The following is an 18,898-nucleotide window of genomic DNA, read 5'->3' as shown; positions in this document are numbered from 1 at the left end:
TTCTAAGATTTATGTAGGACAATATCACACAAGACAGTTCTTCCTGATGGTTAGAGGACAGAAGTATTTGATGAATATTTTCCCGTTAAAATCCGAAAAGAGAAGTCTTTATGTGAGTCCAGACACCCAACCCCATCATAATATAGTATTTGAGACTTTAAAGGAGCTATGGCGCGAATTTAAAGGCACTTAGACATGTATGCACGTTCCACATGAAGCGTCATTAGGGACTTTCAGATCCCTTTTAAGGCATGTGACGTCCTTTTAAGGCACTGGCAGTGACGTCACATTGCCTTAAAAGAGCAGTCCACGTTCTCGTCGTGCAGACTTTAAAATCTCTATTATCTGACGTGGCACTGCGTCAACAACTGACGTGGTCTTCGACGCGTCTTGCTAATGACATTGATATACTGTAGTACAAAAAGTAAATGCACACTGAATAGAGCACATATAAATGCGTCGAATTACTGGCTTATGTAATATGCGTGTGCCTTGATAAATCTGATACGCGTAGGTAATAGCGTTCGTACTCGACGGAAAATCTATATCCCGTCGTCTTTGCTTCCGTCGTGTTTGCGAAAGCGCTCTACTAACGCATTCGAAACAACGGCAACGGACACCAAGGTAGTCAAGATAAAACAACATCAGTCAAAGAATTTCATTAAAAGGTAGAACATTGAATTATTGAAGGCTGTCTTTCTCAGGACGTGTTTGCCTTACTCAAAAGACAAGACAATTACGGCAAATTTCATAATTTGCACACAAATTATGTAGCATAGTTTTCACCGTCTTTGGATGCTAACGAGATAACATTTGTGCAATGGACATGTGAGAATTACACCTTAAATAAACAAGTGCCAGCTTCAACATCCATTAAATATTGCATCTATTTTTTTTATCAAAAGGTCACTGGCTTCTAAAACCCTTTAAATCATTCGTCCTCACTTCATTATGAGAATCAATAGCATGGTACATGTAAGCACTCAATCCCATCATCTCTCCTCATGAATAGATGTCAACCCGGAGGACACTAATGTACACGCTTTTCAATCGACCTTTTTTTAAAAACCCGAAACGGGGTCGATTAACTGCCAGTCGTGATGTATTACTTGCTCAACAACAAGAAATATATACATGCTCTTCCCGCTATAGATGTCATTTGAAATGTTGTGATACTGCAATTCATTTCTCAATAAAATATCATATCACTATCAGAGTTCTGTTCTATACTGAGAATTTTCTTTCAACTCTTAATCTCGTTTCGAAAGAGAAGCGTAAGAAGAACTCATCTAAAATGAACTTGACAAAAACAAAGTCAAAGACAAGCCATTTTCATAAATTTATCATCTAGTATTGAATGATAAGCGACGTGATTTGGAAAAATTTACACTCATTCATCTAAAAAATTAAACCAACAAAACACTAAAACAATAACAACAGATCGGAAACTGATTTTGCCTAAGTATGACATGACACAATCTAAGCATGAATTACAACAGTATTAGACATTTAAAACAAATATCTTACACTAAACGAATTTCTTATGAACCCCAGACCTAACCAGAAACCCAATCGCAACCAGGCGCGTACACAGGGTAATTTTTTGTGTGTAAACCCCCTCTAAATTTCTCTAACCCCCCCCCCTTTTTATAAAAAAATAAAAAAAATATTTCCATGGTTGACCTAAAAAAGCTGACCTTACCCCCCCCCCTCCCAACGGAGCAAAATGTCAAATTTTCAAATTTCGAGACCAAAAAAAAAAAGTGTCCTCTTACCCCCCCCCCCCCCCCCCCCCCCCCCCGCTTATTCAGCGGTAACAACAGATCGGAAACTGATTTGCCTAAGTATGACATGACACAATCTAAGCATGAATTACAACAGTATTAGACATTTAAAACAAATATCTTACACTAAACGAATTTCTTATGAACCCCAGACCTAACCAGAAACCCAATCGCAACCAGGCGCGTACACAGGGTAATTTTTTGTGTGTAAACCCCCTCTAAATTTCTCTAACCCCCCCCCCCTCCCTTTTTATAAAAAAAAAAAAAAAATATTCCCATGGTTGACCTAAAAAAGCTGACCTTACCCCCCCCCCTCCAACGGAGCAAAATGTCAAATTTTCAAATTTCGAGACCAAAAAAAAAAAAGTGTCCTCTTCCCCCCCCCCCCCCCCCCCCCCCCCCCCCCCGCTTATTCAGCGGTCGGCTGAGTCGTTGCGATTTTTGTTAAAAGCCCGAGGCAATCGTAGGAGCAAATGTCGGGTGACGCAAAAAGTATAATGTATTTCGCGTAATAACATAATCTCCATCATTTTGAACATGAACAGAACTAAAGATGAATTACTATAAAACCATTTACAAATTAATTATTTTGAAAAAGACAACAAAAATATTCCATAAGTTCCAAAAGTATATAAACGAACAGCAATTTGTTTTATCATCTTCTAGAATAAAGTTACTGCTCTGCTTTGGGGACGACGGGGAGAGGTTCGGGAGAGGAACGGGGGAGAGGTTCGGGGGGAGAGGTTCGGGGAGAGGTTCGGGGAGAGGTTCGGGGAGAGGTTCGGGGAGAGGTTCGGGGAGATTCGGATCAATTCGGAACTAACTTGACATCTTAAAGGTAGAGAGTGGACTCACCTGCAAACAGTGGACATGCCTTCCAGATGGTGATTGGACCTTCCCCTCCATACTGACCGAAGGCCAGCTCCAGGAACATCAGTGGCATACCGGCCAGGAACAGCATGATGAAATAGGGGATGAGGAATACCCCTAGGGAGAAAAAGAAGAGACAAAAAGAGACATAAGGTGACGCAAAATTCATGCTAAGACATTGAAATATTAAAGCCTGTCTGCACTAGTTGGCCAGGAGGGATTAGACCTCCCTGCATTAGTGCATAGTCATCAAATCAGCTCTCAATTAACATACGAAAAAGGACATCATGGGGGACTAACGGGTATCGCTTTAATATGCATTGTTTGCTATATTGTATAGAGGGTACATGCAGGTACAAGTAGTAGTGCAGTCCCCCTTTAAAGGCTTTTGACAATTCATCTGCTTATAGAACCAGAAATTAAAGGCGTTAATCGTATATCATTGTACAACGAGTTAACGCCCTTCTGGCGTATAAATTGGTAAACCGCAAACCATTATTCAGATTTGTTTTCTTCAATCTAATAAGCAAGAAATCTATCGTATTATTTAAAGGGATCCGGTAACTTTGTCTCAGATTCTGAAACAAAATTCTGGATTTAGCTCATGATGCAATGATAATTATAAATTTTTAGGTCAGTCAAGAACCCCATGACTTTTACCAGCCGAACGCCTGTCTTATTATCAAGATATTTATGATTGGAATTACAAATTTTGAAAACCGTTCGCCTGACGGTTTTCATAACACTACAGTCTATTAGGGAAACGAGTATGGTAAAACCGGTCACTCAAAGATTTTTACTTTTTTGAGGCACTTCTTGATCATTTTGAAGCGCGATTTTTTTAGGGCTTCAATATTACACCATATCACAGACACTAATAACACGTAGGGCCGTGTATCTCAGATTTAACAATGTTAAACGATCCCTTTAAGTGTCTTTCTCGGCAAAGAAATGAAATGTTATTCTTATCGTACCACAAACGCGACGAAGATTATATTAGTTGTTTTTAAATATATATAATCAACGACTAGTTTTAATACTTAAACATTGTATTTGAAGTACAAAATTAATAAATTATGTCTAATTGAGAAGTTGTTTTATTAGGCAGACGGAGAGGGGTAAGGGCACAGTCGGCCCGTGCCCAACCTCTTTTTATCATTTTGTTTTAAACTGTTAATATAGAGTCCTAGATCTGCCACTGCTTCTCGGGTTCAATTTTATTGCCCCAATTCTTTGACCCTTATTTCACCCTACATGTTGGCCTTTACATTAAAGATTAATTAACACTCTGAAATGACCAACTGATAAAAAGAAGATGAAAGTCCCATATAATGTCACAATTGAGGAAATCAACCGAGGTTTATGGCATGATAAAAGTTGAACTTGTGTCATAAAATACTAGTGGCGCAGCGTCGGGGGCACGGGGGCATATTCCTTCTCCTTCTCATCCCCCAATGAATGACAACTTTGAGGAGAGGAGAAAAAGAGATTTGAAAAGAAGAAGGAAAATGGAAACCTGAAAAGAAGATATAGGTACAACAGTCACTACGACCCCTTCATACCGTATCCGGATACCTATCCCCTGGACATCCAACCCCCGATACCCCCCCCCCCCCCCCAGTCAACTACCCCCTAGGAAAACTACCCCTTAGGGCAACTACTCTCTAGGACGACTACTCCCGGGACAACTACCCCCAGACAACTACCCCTAGGATAACTACCCCATGACAACTACCCCCTAGGACAACTAACCCCGGACAACTACGCCCTATATGACAACTAGTTGTCCGGGGCTTAGGTGTCCTAGGGGGTAGTTGCTTGGGGTGGTTATCCGGGGTGGATGTCCATGGGGTAGGTGTCCTAGAACACCTTCATACATCCTCCTCCTAATTAATGACCTCTTGTATTTGCATTCCATGAATCGAGTTAGATCAGCGCCCCCTAATAATGCGGATATGCTAGGTTTTTTAAAAACCATGCTACGCCACTGCGATGCTTTCTACAGCATAAAATAAGTTTTCATATTCCATATTTCACGTGATATAGATATTGAATTATAAAACTATTCTTTGTAAAATTATACATGTTACAAATTTAGTTATTGATCGATTTATTTAAAGCTTATCTGCCATAGTTTACAGGAGGGATTAGACCGCCCTACAAGGTCACTGAACAGGTGGTTATCTCATCAACTCAGCTCTCAGTTAACATAAGAAAAAGAGGATCATGGGGGACCAATGGTCACCGATTAAGCATTGTTTGTTATATAGAGGGCGCAAGTAGCTACAAGTAGTGCAGTGGGCCTTTAACGGCTTTAACGAGAAGTCGAATATATTTATTTGGATGTAGTTAAATATGACGAAACCTAATAAAAAAACAATGCTTGTAAAGAATAGGTTCCGTTATATGAGGTTATCGGGAGTATCATCAATAATCTTTTTTTTTCTGTTTCAATTCATCAAATCATCAATAAATCTTGTACAGGAAAAACCCGGGGCAATTATCATATCCGAAAGTCTACCTCACGTCTACAGGCAAAATAAAAAGTACTGTGGTACCTTGAAAAGTTTAAAGAGAATAAACGTTTCTTCTTCTGCTCTATTTCCCAGCTCGGAAGAAGAAAAAAATATCATTGAATGAATGAATGAATCCTGAAAGGGATTGCTTTTTGTAAAGAAGTTTGAATTTTCTATTTTAAAAATAACCACCATGGACCCATTGTGAGTAAATTTATCTCTCAAATCTAACAACTTCAGCCACATAAAATGATCATGTTTTGTGTTGCCCCATCTGTCAATATTTGAGTGCATCATCAAACAATACTTCACTTGGTATGTTTTATTTACAAATTCCGACTGGTAAAAAAGCTTTAAAAAAATTGTACATGATTCAAAATGCAATCAAAATTCAAGAATAGTCTCTAGATACTTCATTATAAGCGATTGTATGACAAATACCAGTACACGTGAGTTTTACCAGGGAGATCTCCCTGGTTGAACTGTTAATTGGGGTCGACCGATGGTCATGAAGATCCATAAAAATTATCAGTAGCATCAAATGACTATAAAAATTACAAAATGGGACTATCAATCGCCTGGTACGCTCGGCAAAAGAGCGTGAGAAGGATTATTTGTCGACCCCCCCCCCCCCCCCCATTTCTCATTGTTAAATAAATCTAAGGTAGGAAGTCTATTTGTCCTGTACGTTATAGACAAAGTTAATATTTCATGTACCTGATAACCTGATAATAATTGCATTAGATTACTATCACTAGAGCTGGAGTAAGACCAAAATTAAATTAATTAAATTAAATTAAATTATTATGCAAATAGGCTCGAGTGGAGGCCGAATTTCAGTAGGTTTTATTTATATTTGTAATAATTTGTATTTGTAATACGGGTCAATAAATTAGAATCTGAATCTGTATCTGAGTCTGAAATGATACCCTTTGCAGTACAAGACTTATTTCTAAGGCTAAATTAATCACATGTTATTTTTCTTTTATTGCTAAATTGTTGAAATCAAAGGAATATCCATGAAGACAAAATAGATGGGCGCAAATATTGTCGGAAAGTTGAAAAAGTGGCCCATTTTGATCATCAGAAAAGAGAAGAAGATCTGCAATCTCTCAACGTGTTGCCAACCTAGGGATTTTTAAAGATTACTTTCCTTTTTTTAAAGTCCCTGGCATCAAGTGCAAAATAGCCATGACACAAAAAGTGAAAGCGGGGTGTGCAGAAATGTTTGCCCTTTCCGAAGCTCATGCATCTGGGGGTGTTTCATAAAGATGTTCGTAAGTTACGCACGACTTTACGCACGACTGGAACATGTTCTTCGGTGCTAATCAGATTCTCAATCATTTACATGTAGCACAAGAACTTATCACCAGTCGTGCGTCAAGTCGTGCGTAACTTACGAACAGCTTTATGAAACACCCCCAGGCTTATTTTTTAAGGCTCTGAATCGTAAGTTATTGAGCAGAGCCAAACCAAAATACGCGAAAGGGTTTATGTTCACCATTACGATATATACTGTGTAAACTAGATGGAATTTCGACTGCGCGCAGTCGAAAATGATGCCTCCGTCATAAAGCAATTTTACAAACCAAAACAGAAGTAATTTTTTTAATTCAAGTTAAATTGTAATCCATTAACAGGTTCTCAGAATGTCGTGATTACAAGCAATCTCTCATATACATATATGACCAGGGGGTGTTTCACAAAGATCCTAAGTAGAACTTAATCACAAATTATGGACAGCCATTGGAGCCTTAAAATGAAATATATTCAAAAGCAGAAATTCAAGTATTTTATATTTTTTTTAATAAATTCCACATCACGAACATGAAATTTCCTTGATGATAGAAAATATGAATGATTTGAATCTACATTTTATGCCTTTCAAAATAACTTTTACAAAATATTTTCAAAGATGCTAACGGCTTTCGAATATTTGTTTGATTAAGCACTCCTATTCACCCGAATCTTCTTTGTAAAAACAACTTTTACAAATCTCAGCCATGCTTACTGAGTTGAGACTTCCTTTCAATGTAAAATACTCATTAAAGAATATACTTCTCCTAATCTGAAAGTGATCTTACAACACAGTGGCAGATTTGCATGGCTGAGATTTGTAAAAGTCAGGACACCAAACGACTACAGTGTACATTACCTGGACTTGCCCGACTTAATCACAGTTGAATTGGCTGTAAAAACCATAAAAATCATTAAATCATCCAATAATTGTTTTTAAGTCACCAAAAAAGGACATAAAATCGTTCATGTGACCCGGCAGTAGAGCGCAAACACAAATTTAGGTAAGACAATCTTCTTCCTTTTCTTAATATTTTTTTTAAAAAGAGCTTTGGAATTTGTCTTACCTCCTCCGTGGGTATAGCACAGGTAGGGAAAGCGCCAGATGTTGCCGAGCCCGACGGCATAGCCGATACAGACCAGCAGGAAATCCAACTTCTTCCCCCACCCCTCTCGGTCAGGTGCGGTCTTCGAATCGAGGGGTTTGACCGCGAGGTCTTTACCGCCGCCGCCCCCGATGGCATCGTCCACTCCGCCTCCCGGCACCACCTTGTAGTCACCCTGGAAGACAATTTAAAAACAAAGGAGACATGGTATTGGTTATCATCCACGATCTCGAAAAAAAAAGTAAAAAGTTGAACACAGATGAAGGAGGGAAATTCTGGTCAATGTTAATTTTTAAATCCCGTCTGCACTAGTTTGGTCAGGGGGATTAGACCACACAGCGAGGTCACTGACAGGTGGCTATCTCATTAACTCAGCTCTCAACTAACGTAAGAAAAAGAGGATCATGGGGGACCAACAGGCACCGATTGGGGAAGTTTTCTATATAGAGGGACTCGGGAGCAAGTAGCTACAAGTAGGACAGTGGGGCTTTAAACAAAAGCGACTTGGTATCATCCGCGATCTCGAAAAAGAGAATGGTTGATTATAACATGGAGGGGCGAAATTCTGGTCGATGTTAATTTTTAAGTCCCGTCTGCACTAGGGGTATTAGACCTCCCTGCAAGGTCACTGACAGGTGGTTATCTCATCAAATCAGCCCTCAATTAACAGAAAGAAAAAGGGATCATGGGGGGACCAACAGGCACCGATAAGCCATTGTTTGATGTATAGATGGCGCAAGTAACTATAAGTAGAGCAGTGGGGCTTTAAAGGTATTACAAATTTTTGGTAATTTTTGAAAATTGGCTGGATAGTGATTCTTTACAATGTTGATATATTCGGATGCCCCTATGGATGTATTATAAGCACTAAAAAAATTGGCCCCTAAAACACTTCTGCTTTCGAGAAAAATTGAATATAAAAATTTACCGGTGCTCCCGGTAAATTTTGATAAATTTCATATAGCGCCTACGGCCAATACGATGGTAGCTGCGACCATGAAAATCTCAGAATATGCAGTTGTGATATATATATTTCAAATGGTAATAGCAAATTTTTATAGCTAAATCAATATCTAGACCTTGAGAGGGCGCTATACAACATAAAGAGTTTATTATTTACAATTTATTTACAATTTCATCACTTTAGACTCGATTTCAACTGCGACAACGATTACTGAATATTGTAGGATCGATATGCTTCCAATATGTGCATTTGAACCAAATTCATGACCCCATACCAAAACTTTGTATTACCTTTAAAGTGCAAGAATTCATATCCCGTCAATCAGTAGTTGAAATATTGAAATCTTTATTTAACAAAATTATATTTTGGGGTGGGGTTATTTCTAAGTATCAGTTATTATCAACATATCATTCTTTACCGCACTCTTTTTCGCAGAGATACGTTTGAATTTGTTGTGTCTAATATCATCAGCGTTAAGTTTGTTTTGTTCACCGAAAAACTCTTGATCTCATAAATTGAAATGATCGATTCAGCCGTTCTACAAAAAAAAAAAAAAAGGGGGGGGGTGTGTAATTCAATATCACTTTACTTTTAAACTAACCTTTTCACTCATGGCGGAGATTGCCTCGCTTGATGTTAAAACTTGTGATGGAAGGTATTGGTCTTCAAGCTTTATTGTTCTGAAATGACAAAAAACAGAAATAGACATACATTATCCTGATCATTAAAGTATATACAGCCAAACCAATTTTAGTGACCACCTGTCTATAAAGACCACCTGTCTACGAAAACAGCATTTTTTGTTTCCCTTGAAAATGGTTTTGTCATTCAATCATGTATTAAAGGAACCTGTCTACATAGACCTCTTTTTGTGTTTCCCTTGGGCGGTCGCTATAGACAGGTTTGACTGTACAATGTATTTCGGAACCATTGCTCCCATTTCTTTCTCTCCATCACAAACATCTCTCCTACTTCTCTCTATCTCTCTTTTTCCCATCCTTCCATCCTCGAAAGGCGCAAGAATTTAGTAATTATGCCTTACCACACTGTCACCAGTTGCTAGATCGATTGCAATTAACTCATATTAAATTTAATACAACATGTTTAACCGCGTAAAACTGTCAAACTCGTTGAGAAATTTGTGTTGATGTTCTGTCTGATGATTAGAGCATATTCACGTATTTTTCTTTTCCCGTCGTCATCCCTAAACTCGAGAGGTGTCTGTGAAAAACGCAAATTAAAACTACTTTTCGTTACATAAATTAATATTCCGATGTACGCAAAGAACATAAAGAATATATCTAGCGGTTGCCATGCTCACCGGATGTAACTCGTTCAAGTAATGAGTAATTACGGTTAGTAAAAACTAAATTATACAAAACCAGCTTTCCCACAGACATTGTTCAGATTTACTTCACACGCAATATGCACATCAGTAATTTTGCCGCTCCTTGTTATTAAGGACTCAAGGTAATTAAAAAGTATTCCCATTCTTTTTTTTCTTCATTTGTTTTTCTTTTAGAATAAGCTGCTTTAGAGTGCGTCCGGACTGAATTATTCATATAGTCTGAATTATCCACGAATTAGTTTTTCTTCCTTCTCAAAACACTGAATGAAAAAGTAAATCAATTTATTCTGCGTGGGGCGCAAAGACATCTTTCCGCAAAAGAGGGATCAGGACAAAGTTCAGAATATGATAAATGATATTAAAGATGAAGTTGGGTTCTGGAGTGCGATTGCATTGTGAAAGAAACGATGTGGAAACGACTAGAAAAGGTTGATCATCTAGCATATAAGAATGTGTGTGTATTGCAAGGTTCTGGAATCATCAAAATGATAAGAAATTTGGCCAAGTCTTAGTAAACACTGTACACAGAAAGATGTATATGGGACTACACGAAAACGTGGCGTAAAAATCCTACCCGGTTTTCATTTTTACGATGTTACATGACATATTTCGAATATGAAGGCATTTGAAGAGCCATGCTTTTCAGGAAACATGTCTTATCTGATGTTCTTCCACACTTGCATAATAAGAATGATAACGCTCACAAATTATTTTTCACCTCTTCCCAGAACTCAACCTTCTCTTTAAAAGTGCATAATATCCCGATCCCGACATCCCTATTTCACATACAAGACGTTGGATATGTTATTAAGCACCATAGAAGGATGCACCACAGCAATTTGTCTCTGCCAATACTGAAGAGTGAAGACCGAGATTAAACTTACTCTATCTGAGCCAATCCCTTGCCGGGACCATGGCCTTTATCTTCCTGGGCTACTGCATAGACCAGAAGTCCTGCATAGCCCCTGGGCAAGCCTATCTCGACTAAATCATCCTTGGATGCCAGCCTCAGACTCCTCATCGAGTCGTACCCGTGTCTCGACAACCGGTTCCGACAGTCCTCCAGGTCGGCATTGACCAGGAGGTCTTCGACCGACTTGGAGATCTGTGGCTTGATCGAGCTGGTGATCGACGGCGCGATCGAGACGTCGGGGTATTGGGGTAGGTACGAGTCCGGTAGGGATGAGGACACGCTGATGAGGTCAGCGGCAGACAATCGTGACTTCCTCGACGGCGATACCTTGAGTCTTTCCTCGTCCTCGATATCGATGGGGATTGGGTTGACCACGCCCATGTTGTCTTCGGGGAGTTCGACGTCGTCCGTATCGGTGGATACGACCACCTCCATGCTGTAGTTGATCATCGTGTCAAGCAGTCCTTAAGTATATACTGTTCTGTGGGAATTGAGATGATGATGTTACCGGCTATTTAACCCTCAGATCATCCAGCGCGACGGTTATACAGATCCAAGATCGTGATTCCTCACAGCTTCATACAGCAGTCAAGTTCCGAATATCAACCTCTGATCATGAAGACTTGTGGTTAAAGAGGCCCTATGGGGATTTCTTAGTTTCACACAGCATTGGAAAATATTTCATTCAAGTGAGCAAAACGTTAATCCTCAAATCACCCAACAATTAAATTTTGAAGTCAAGATTCCATAACAGGTTCACACAGCAGTCGAAAAGTTGCCAAACGTCAACCATCTGATCATCAAGCTCGATGATCGGGAGGATTTCTTGCAGTTTCAAAAAGCAGTCAATAAATGGAACCTTTGACCAGGGCATGTAAAGTCTCACCTCCCTGCTTTGACCCTCAGATCGTCCAGCAGTTAAGATATCCCAAAGACAGCAGTTCTTTACAGTTTAATACAGGGAGTCGGAATAGTGCAGCATTGAGATTCCCTCTCCCTCTCTGTATATAGTTCTGTGCACCAAGATGTATTATCAGAACGAATAATATCCTCCCTTGCGAAGCACTATATCCTTCCAAGAATTCAAAGGATTCCCTTTGAACCTTTACAATTCCTAAGGGAGGTCTATAAATGGGGTTTTGAGCGGTTCAATGCAAACAGAAGTGCAGGGCTGGAGGTGGACGATTCAAGTCCTTTGTCCGTGTTCTTCAACCATACCGAATGCAAGTAATATTCCTATATTCTTCAAATGGTCATCATTACTCCAGATATATAAAGAGGAGTTAAGTGGTCAATATCCCATCATCCAGCTTTATTGACGGAACATATTCCTAGACTCTTACCAGTCGCCCGCTCCCTCTAAAACCCTTCTCCCGCGCAGAGAGTGAATTTTCTGTAACACGTGTATTTTTTGTTTCATGCCCCTTTATTCTTTAATCAAGGAACACTACGGAACACGCCTTGCAATGTGTCATTTGACGATTTAATTCTCTCCCATATACGCCTTGCATGTATGGAAGATGATTCATAAATCGGTGAGCATAATTTACAAGCGTGGGTTTATTTTAAAGCGGGAAGTAATAAGTTAAAAGCGACTGTCTCGTTTGTCATCAGAGTCTACAGGCGTGCCATCCATGGTGCTTGACACGGAATAATAATAATCAATACGAAAGAGTGCTCTTCAACAAAATCTGAAATATTGGAATCATTACGTAACAACATACGGTCGATAAATACACACTAAGTGCTAAATTATGCACTTAAATAAATACATATTTTACATGCACGTCTGTCGTACATTCTCGAGTACACACGCACAGTATTTTTAAAGTGTTTACAATTATGCAAGAAATGTGTTATGATTATCTATGATATTACAAAACGGTCCCACCTAGAGGTGCAATTTTTTTCAACAGCAAATTCCATTTAAATAAAGGCAAAGAAAGTTAAAAAGTTAATATTTCACAAACATTGTGAATGGATTAACAAAACAAGTGTCACCGCCTTTTTAAAATAATGTGTAGTAATTATGTTAAACTCAACAAGAAGACAATTAAGGTAATAATATTCATGAATGAAAGAGTACAACTTAATTTTCATCTAGTTGAATATCTGTATACTCTTCTGTATTATTTTATATTAATTTTGTCCTGTTGTTCTTCAGTCGTCTATTTTCATTATACCGATATTGACAAACTTAAATATTTCTAATGTTCATACTTTTGTACTTTTAATACATTTTAATTAATTTCATCCCAACGGCTGCTAATTTTCTCATTTTTTAACACTAGTTTTGGTTTCGTGTTCTTTTATCAATAAACGTTATAAATTCAATCAAAAGCATGTTCCTCTCTATAATAATAATAATAATAATAATAATAGGCATTTCTATAGCGCCGTCCATCTAGATAATTCTATTCCGAGGCATATACCCCGGCTTTAGCCTAGCTGCCGTTTATACAGCGCTCCAGCATTTCAAGGAATTAATTCCTGCCAGGTACCCATTTACATCACCTGGGTTGAGTGTGGCAAATGTAGATCAATTGTCTTAACTCATTCCCTGCGATATATACAGTGCTCTTGTTTCTATTCGACTCTACAGTACACTACAAAACTCTTCAGATCGGATGAGCAGGATACATGTACTTCTTATGTAAAACGTATTAAGTGAGTGTATTTATTCCTTGCCAATCCGCTATAAACAGGGACATTGTTATATACTCGATCGCTTGCCTTTGTCGTCCAACGATGATTTATTCACTCAAGCTCAACTCATCGTCTGTTTAACGAAACAGTGCGAAACACATAACAATTGTGCTCACGCCTCAGCTATATTAACACGATAGAAATCGATACGTCACATCTGTACAATAAAATTTGGTTATAGACTGCGGATTTAACAGACTGTTCAAGAGGGGGGGGGGGGGGGGGGGGGGGGGGGAGGGGGGGGGGGGGGGGGGGGGGGGGGGGGGGGGGGGGGGGGGGGGGGGGGGGGGGGGGTGTGGGGGGGGGGGGGGGGGGGGGGGTAAAAGCCGTACTTTGGAGCTTAAAGGGATCGTTTAACAATGTTAAATCTGAGATACACGGCCCTACGTGCTATCAGTGTCTGTGATATGGTGTAATATTGAAGCCCTAAAAAAATTGCGCTTCAAAATGATCAAGAAATGCCTCAAAAAAGTAAAAAAAATCTTTGAGTGACCGTTTTACCATACTCGTTTTCCCCAGTAGACTGTAGTGTTATGAAAACCGTCAGGCGAAACGGTTTTCAAAATTTGTAATTCCAATCATAAATATCTTGATAATCAGACAGGCGATCGGATTGTAAAAGTCATGGGGTTCCTGACTGACCTAAAGGTCTATAATTATCATTGCATCATGAGCTAAATCCAGAATTTTGTTTCAGAATCTGAGACAAAGTTACCGGATCCCTTGAGGACGTGCAAACATTCCTTCCCCCTTTCTGGTACAATATTTGTCTTATTATTCCCCGTAAAACATTTTTCATATATTTGCAGATTATGAACGAAGAATGTCTTCCAATCATTCCGTACTTTGGAGTTTAAGAAGACGTGCAAATATTTCTTCCCCCTTTTCAAGTACAATATTTGTCTTGTTTCCCGTAAAACTTTTTTCATATAATTATTTGCACATTTTGCAGATTATATACGAAAAATATCTTCCAATCATTCCGTGCAAACATGAAAGAAAACATGAAAAACATGTAAGCCGTGCTGGATCTGAGTTTTCTTTAAAACTTGGACCGTTTAATACTTTAATTAACTTTTTAAAATTTTAATTACTATCCCTCTCTTTCTTACTCTCCTGTCTTTTTACTCTTCCTGTATGAATATTTCCATGTCTCTATCTTTCTAATTTATTTCTCCTTTTCTTTCTTCGACTACTTTTCCTTTTTATTCTTCATTTTCTCCTTCTCTTCCACCTCTTCCATGTCTTCTTCTTCCTCCTTTCCGGTCTCCTTCTCTTCTCTTTCTCTTTACATTTCTCCTTGGCTCTTTCTCTTTCTTTTCTCCTCCTCCCTCCACTCCTTCCAGTTTTTTCCCTCTCTTTCTCTTTTCATTATATTCCTCTCATTTATTATAAATTACCTTTAATCATTTATTCATCAGCATTTATTTATATCCTTTTCTTTTTATTGTATTTATTTATTTTCTTTATTTTTTGAGGGAGGGGTTTCAATAATTCAACACGCGCAGCTGCTCAAAGCCATACAAAATACATGTGCATATTATATTCCCGCCTAATACCGTCACACTTACATACTACAGAAGATAACATGTAGAGTCTATGGTGAAAGATCCCATCTGGCTAAATTAGTACAACAAAGCAGAACAGACCAATAAATAATCTATGTAAATGGACAATATGTTGGTTCAATAATAATTATCCTCTTCTTCCTCTCATTATCATGATCATCATTATAATATTAATTAAAAAAGTAATAAAGTATCAGTGAAGCAGTGACATTATGTACATGAACAGATTCGTAATCAGGTTTTAGCCGACCCGGTTCGAATTGGACTGACTGTGGTGAATATTGCGTCGTTGCGCGAATGCAAAACAAAAGAATATGATTGATATACCATTTCAAGCCCAACCGAAACTGGGACCGAAACCAAGGCGGCCAACCTCTTTTATAGAATATATGGCTCTGTACATCATTATTAAGAGCGCCATCACGAGTTTGTTTATAGCCAGTACCCAGGGTACGCAGGGAGCGCGAAGATCTGGGATTTTGTTATTATTCTTCTTGTTGATGTTTTGTTTAATCTTAAAAGGTAGGTTGAAAATTATTGCTTGTCACGTTGTTGACATAGCCTTGAAAACGTAATGTGATCGTAATGTTGATCAAGCAATCGAACTATAAAGGGTTTTTAAGTACAAGGGCACTTCGTTAAACAACTATAATAAATTGGAGGAATGGTTTTGTTGACAGTCGATAGTTCATTGAATACTAGACCATGGTTTATTGCAAATAAAATGATCCTGTGCACCTTAATCCGAACTTTGAAATCAGTGCTAATATCGGTTGGTAGATTGGATAGTATCATCTTCTAATTCTGTTCATAAATCAGGCTTAATCCTCTCTGCCAACATACACAAAATGTTTTGTATAGTGTAATAAGTTTATTCATTTTCGATCGTTTTTTTTCTCCAATAAATTTGTTTCTTTGATGTTTCTATGTAAGTAGATTCGTTTGATTGTTAAGAGTGCGACTCTAACAAAAATATGCTCTTTCCACATTCCTAAAGGTAGCCCAATGTGCCCTCTAACCTAAATCTGACATGGCGCATTTCAACATGAAATAATGGCCTATAATATGAGTGTGACGTGTCTTTTCAAAGCTCCAGAAATATATTGCGGGGGTGCTATGAGAAACAGAATTACGATTTATTGAATGCATGGCTATTGAAAATGAAATATTGAAAGAGCATAATGATTAACCTTCCCATATGGTGTTTACATTTTCAGCCTTCGTATCGTTTACTGTGGGTTATTTTTTTAATTCATTTATTAAAAGCTGATTATTGATGGAATCTTTCGCGAACAGATGGCCGAATTGCATTCGTTTACCTTCAGAATAGACAAAATTGGATATAATGTTAATTATTACTAGTTTACTACGAAAATGCAATATTTTGAGTATTATGAGGGTAGACGACAAGTCATAATCCAGGCCATCAATAAAGCCAAATCATGTTAATGAGCGCATATCAACCAATGTCCAGAGCACACCACGTGCAGCTGAAATAGCTCATAACGTGTCGGTAGCCTTCGTATCGTTTACTGTGCATGGTTGTTTTTTAAATTCATTTATTTAAAGCCGTTTATTGATGAAATCTTTCGCGAACAGATGGCCGAATTGCATTCGTTTACAATCAGAATAGACAAAAATTGAATAATATGTTAATTATTACTACGAAAATGCAATATTTTGAGTACATATGAGGGTAGACGACAAGTCATAATCCAGGCCATCAATAAAGGCATATCGTGTTAACGATGCAATGTAGTAGGCTAAGGCATCAGGGCCACAATATGCATAGCAACAGCTTGTGACGAATTCCAGCAAATTCGACAGTAGTGTTGTAACCAAACGCCTCACTGTGAAAAGTAATGTTGTATAACTTCATAACACGGGGTCTTCTCCTGGGAATATTTCTGAATACAGTAGACCCAAAAGTTGTCAATTTTATGAACAGAACAATCGGAAATTACTTTAAAATCTCTTTATTAATTTTCGCTCTCTTCGCGCTCTTACCTCTCCTTCGTAGCCCTCAAAACTCATTTCTCTTTCTCTCTCTCTCTCTCTCTCTTTCATTTCTTCTGTATGTTTGTCTGTCTACCTATCTCTCGTTCTATCATGAGTCTAAGTCCGTTCTGTATCATCATAATTCATCTTTCCTTCTCGCATCTAACCACCCACGAACAGATAAATTTTAACCAGAGGTTTAAAAAAAAAAATTTAAAAAAAAACATGAACAGAATGAAGTTAAGGTTCAGGGGAAAAAGTAAACTCATGCGGAAAATCCGAAGAGGAAGAAATACACTGCACGTGACCTAGCACTTAACGATATCATGTACTTTTTGACAGGAGTTTACAGTCACTATACTTCTCTCAGGCCAAGATTAATAGGGAAAACATTATAATGTTAGACAGCTGGATAAATCATTAGTAGCCGGGGACAATCATGTAGAGAGCGTATACCAACAAAACAACACAAAAAGAACACACGCGCGGGACGCGCGTTTCCGTTTTACACCCTGCCCTAGGCTTTCGGCAAGAAATTACACGAAACATGCTGTATCCGAAGTCTAAGTTTGTTATATCGACGTCAAGAATAGCGAAGCCAAAGCTTATGTTACAATTTCAATTGGGGATGCGAGGGTCTTCTTGTTCAAGACGTTTTCCCGATATATTATTGTTTTGTTATCGCTGGGCTAAATTTTGCGAGCTGATCACGCATCCTCACGCTCTAGAGTATTGCGTATTAATGGATAAAAATAAAATGATACGACTAGGAAGATCAACTAGTTAGTATAGAGAGTTAGCTAGCGCTACGTGACGTTTCAGAGTTCTGGTGGTGTGCAGAGCGCCGAGGCAAGATGTGGACGACTAGACTCCGAATACAGTCGGTTGTAAATTTTATTGGAGAAAAGCCTAGGCAGGGTGTAAACGGAAACGCGCACCCGGGACACACACACAGCAGGCAAGCATGTGAAAGTAACCGAAGTACCGGATGTTCATCAAAATACAAATATGGTTAACAAAATATATTATATAGTAGTCTGGTTTAGATGCAGAATACCGCGCCTCCGCGCTCCGACCTTGTCTTTGCCAAGTTCACCGGCAACCTCTTGAAACGCGTGCTGATTTGGGCCATGTACTTGCGGAGACGGTTTCGCGAAAAGATGCCTAGTAATTTATTTATAAACTATATGGATCTTCAACTGCACGTAGTGTAATGTGATGCCTCCGCCATTCAGCCATTTTACAAACCAAAACAGAAGCAATTTTAAAATTCAAGTTCGATTGTAATCCATTATTACAGGTTTTCAGAATATCGTGATTACAAGCTTTATTCATATAAGTATGACCCTTTGATCTTTGACCTCATGACCCCAAAATATAATCAGCTCATTGGCTCTATACATGACCTAAGCTAAGTTGGGCAGGAATCCAAAAATCGGTCCTTGAGATAACGCGATCACGAGAACGGGACGAACAGACGTACGGACAACCCGAAAACATCAATCATAAGAAGTGATTGAACTCGAGTTTTAAATACTCACGTGCCACTTGGGTTAGTGACAACATAATGATGATAATAATGATGATAATACTGCACCTCATTCCTTAAGTTACATGCTACATATTGAAATGCTTGGCTTCGGTGCGAAATGAGCCAATAAAGGCCGCCCCCCCCCACCCCTTCCCCGATGAATATTGGCTCGAATCATTGTTGCGTAACTACCCCCAAGGGCGAGGATAATAAACATGGACAGGCTCTGTTATACCTATATTTATGATATTAAATGTCGACATGTAAAGGAGAATTCTGTCACTGCCTCCATAAAAAA

General features: G+C 38.6%; 1 pseudogene across 1 annotated transcript in view; it reads right to left on the bottom strand.

Annotated features, from left to right (window-relative positions):
- Positions 1–12,020, bottom strand: part of LOC115922253 — a 28,236-nt pseudogene extending 16,216 nt beyond the window's left edge. Inside the window, exons 1-4 of the transcript XR_004063382.1 lie at positions 10,769–12,020; positions 9,138–9,216; positions 7,534–7,747; positions 2,640–2,771 (exon numbers count right to left, since the gene is read on the bottom strand). The product of XR_004063382.1 is annotated as a sodium- and chloride-dependent glycine transporter 1-like (transcript). The remainder of the gene's footprint in view (positions 1–2,639; positions 2,772–7,533; positions 7,748–9,137; positions 9,217–10,768) is intronic.
- Positions 12,021–18,898: the final 6,878 nt, after the last annotated feature.

This window comes from Strongylocentrotus purpuratus, unplaced genomic scaffold (assembly GCF_000002235.5).
Source record: "Strongylocentrotus purpuratus isolate Spur 01 unplaced genomic scaffold, Spur_5.0 spur5_scaffold_11, whole genome shotgun sequence".
Classification (NCBI taxonomy): domain Eukaryota; kingdom Metazoa; phylum Echinodermata; class Echinoidea; order Camarodonta; family Strongylocentrotidae; genus Strongylocentrotus; species Strongylocentrotus purpuratus.
The sequence above is the reverse complement of the archived record's forward strand: the minus strand, read 5'-3'. Positions and strand labels throughout refer to the sequence as shown.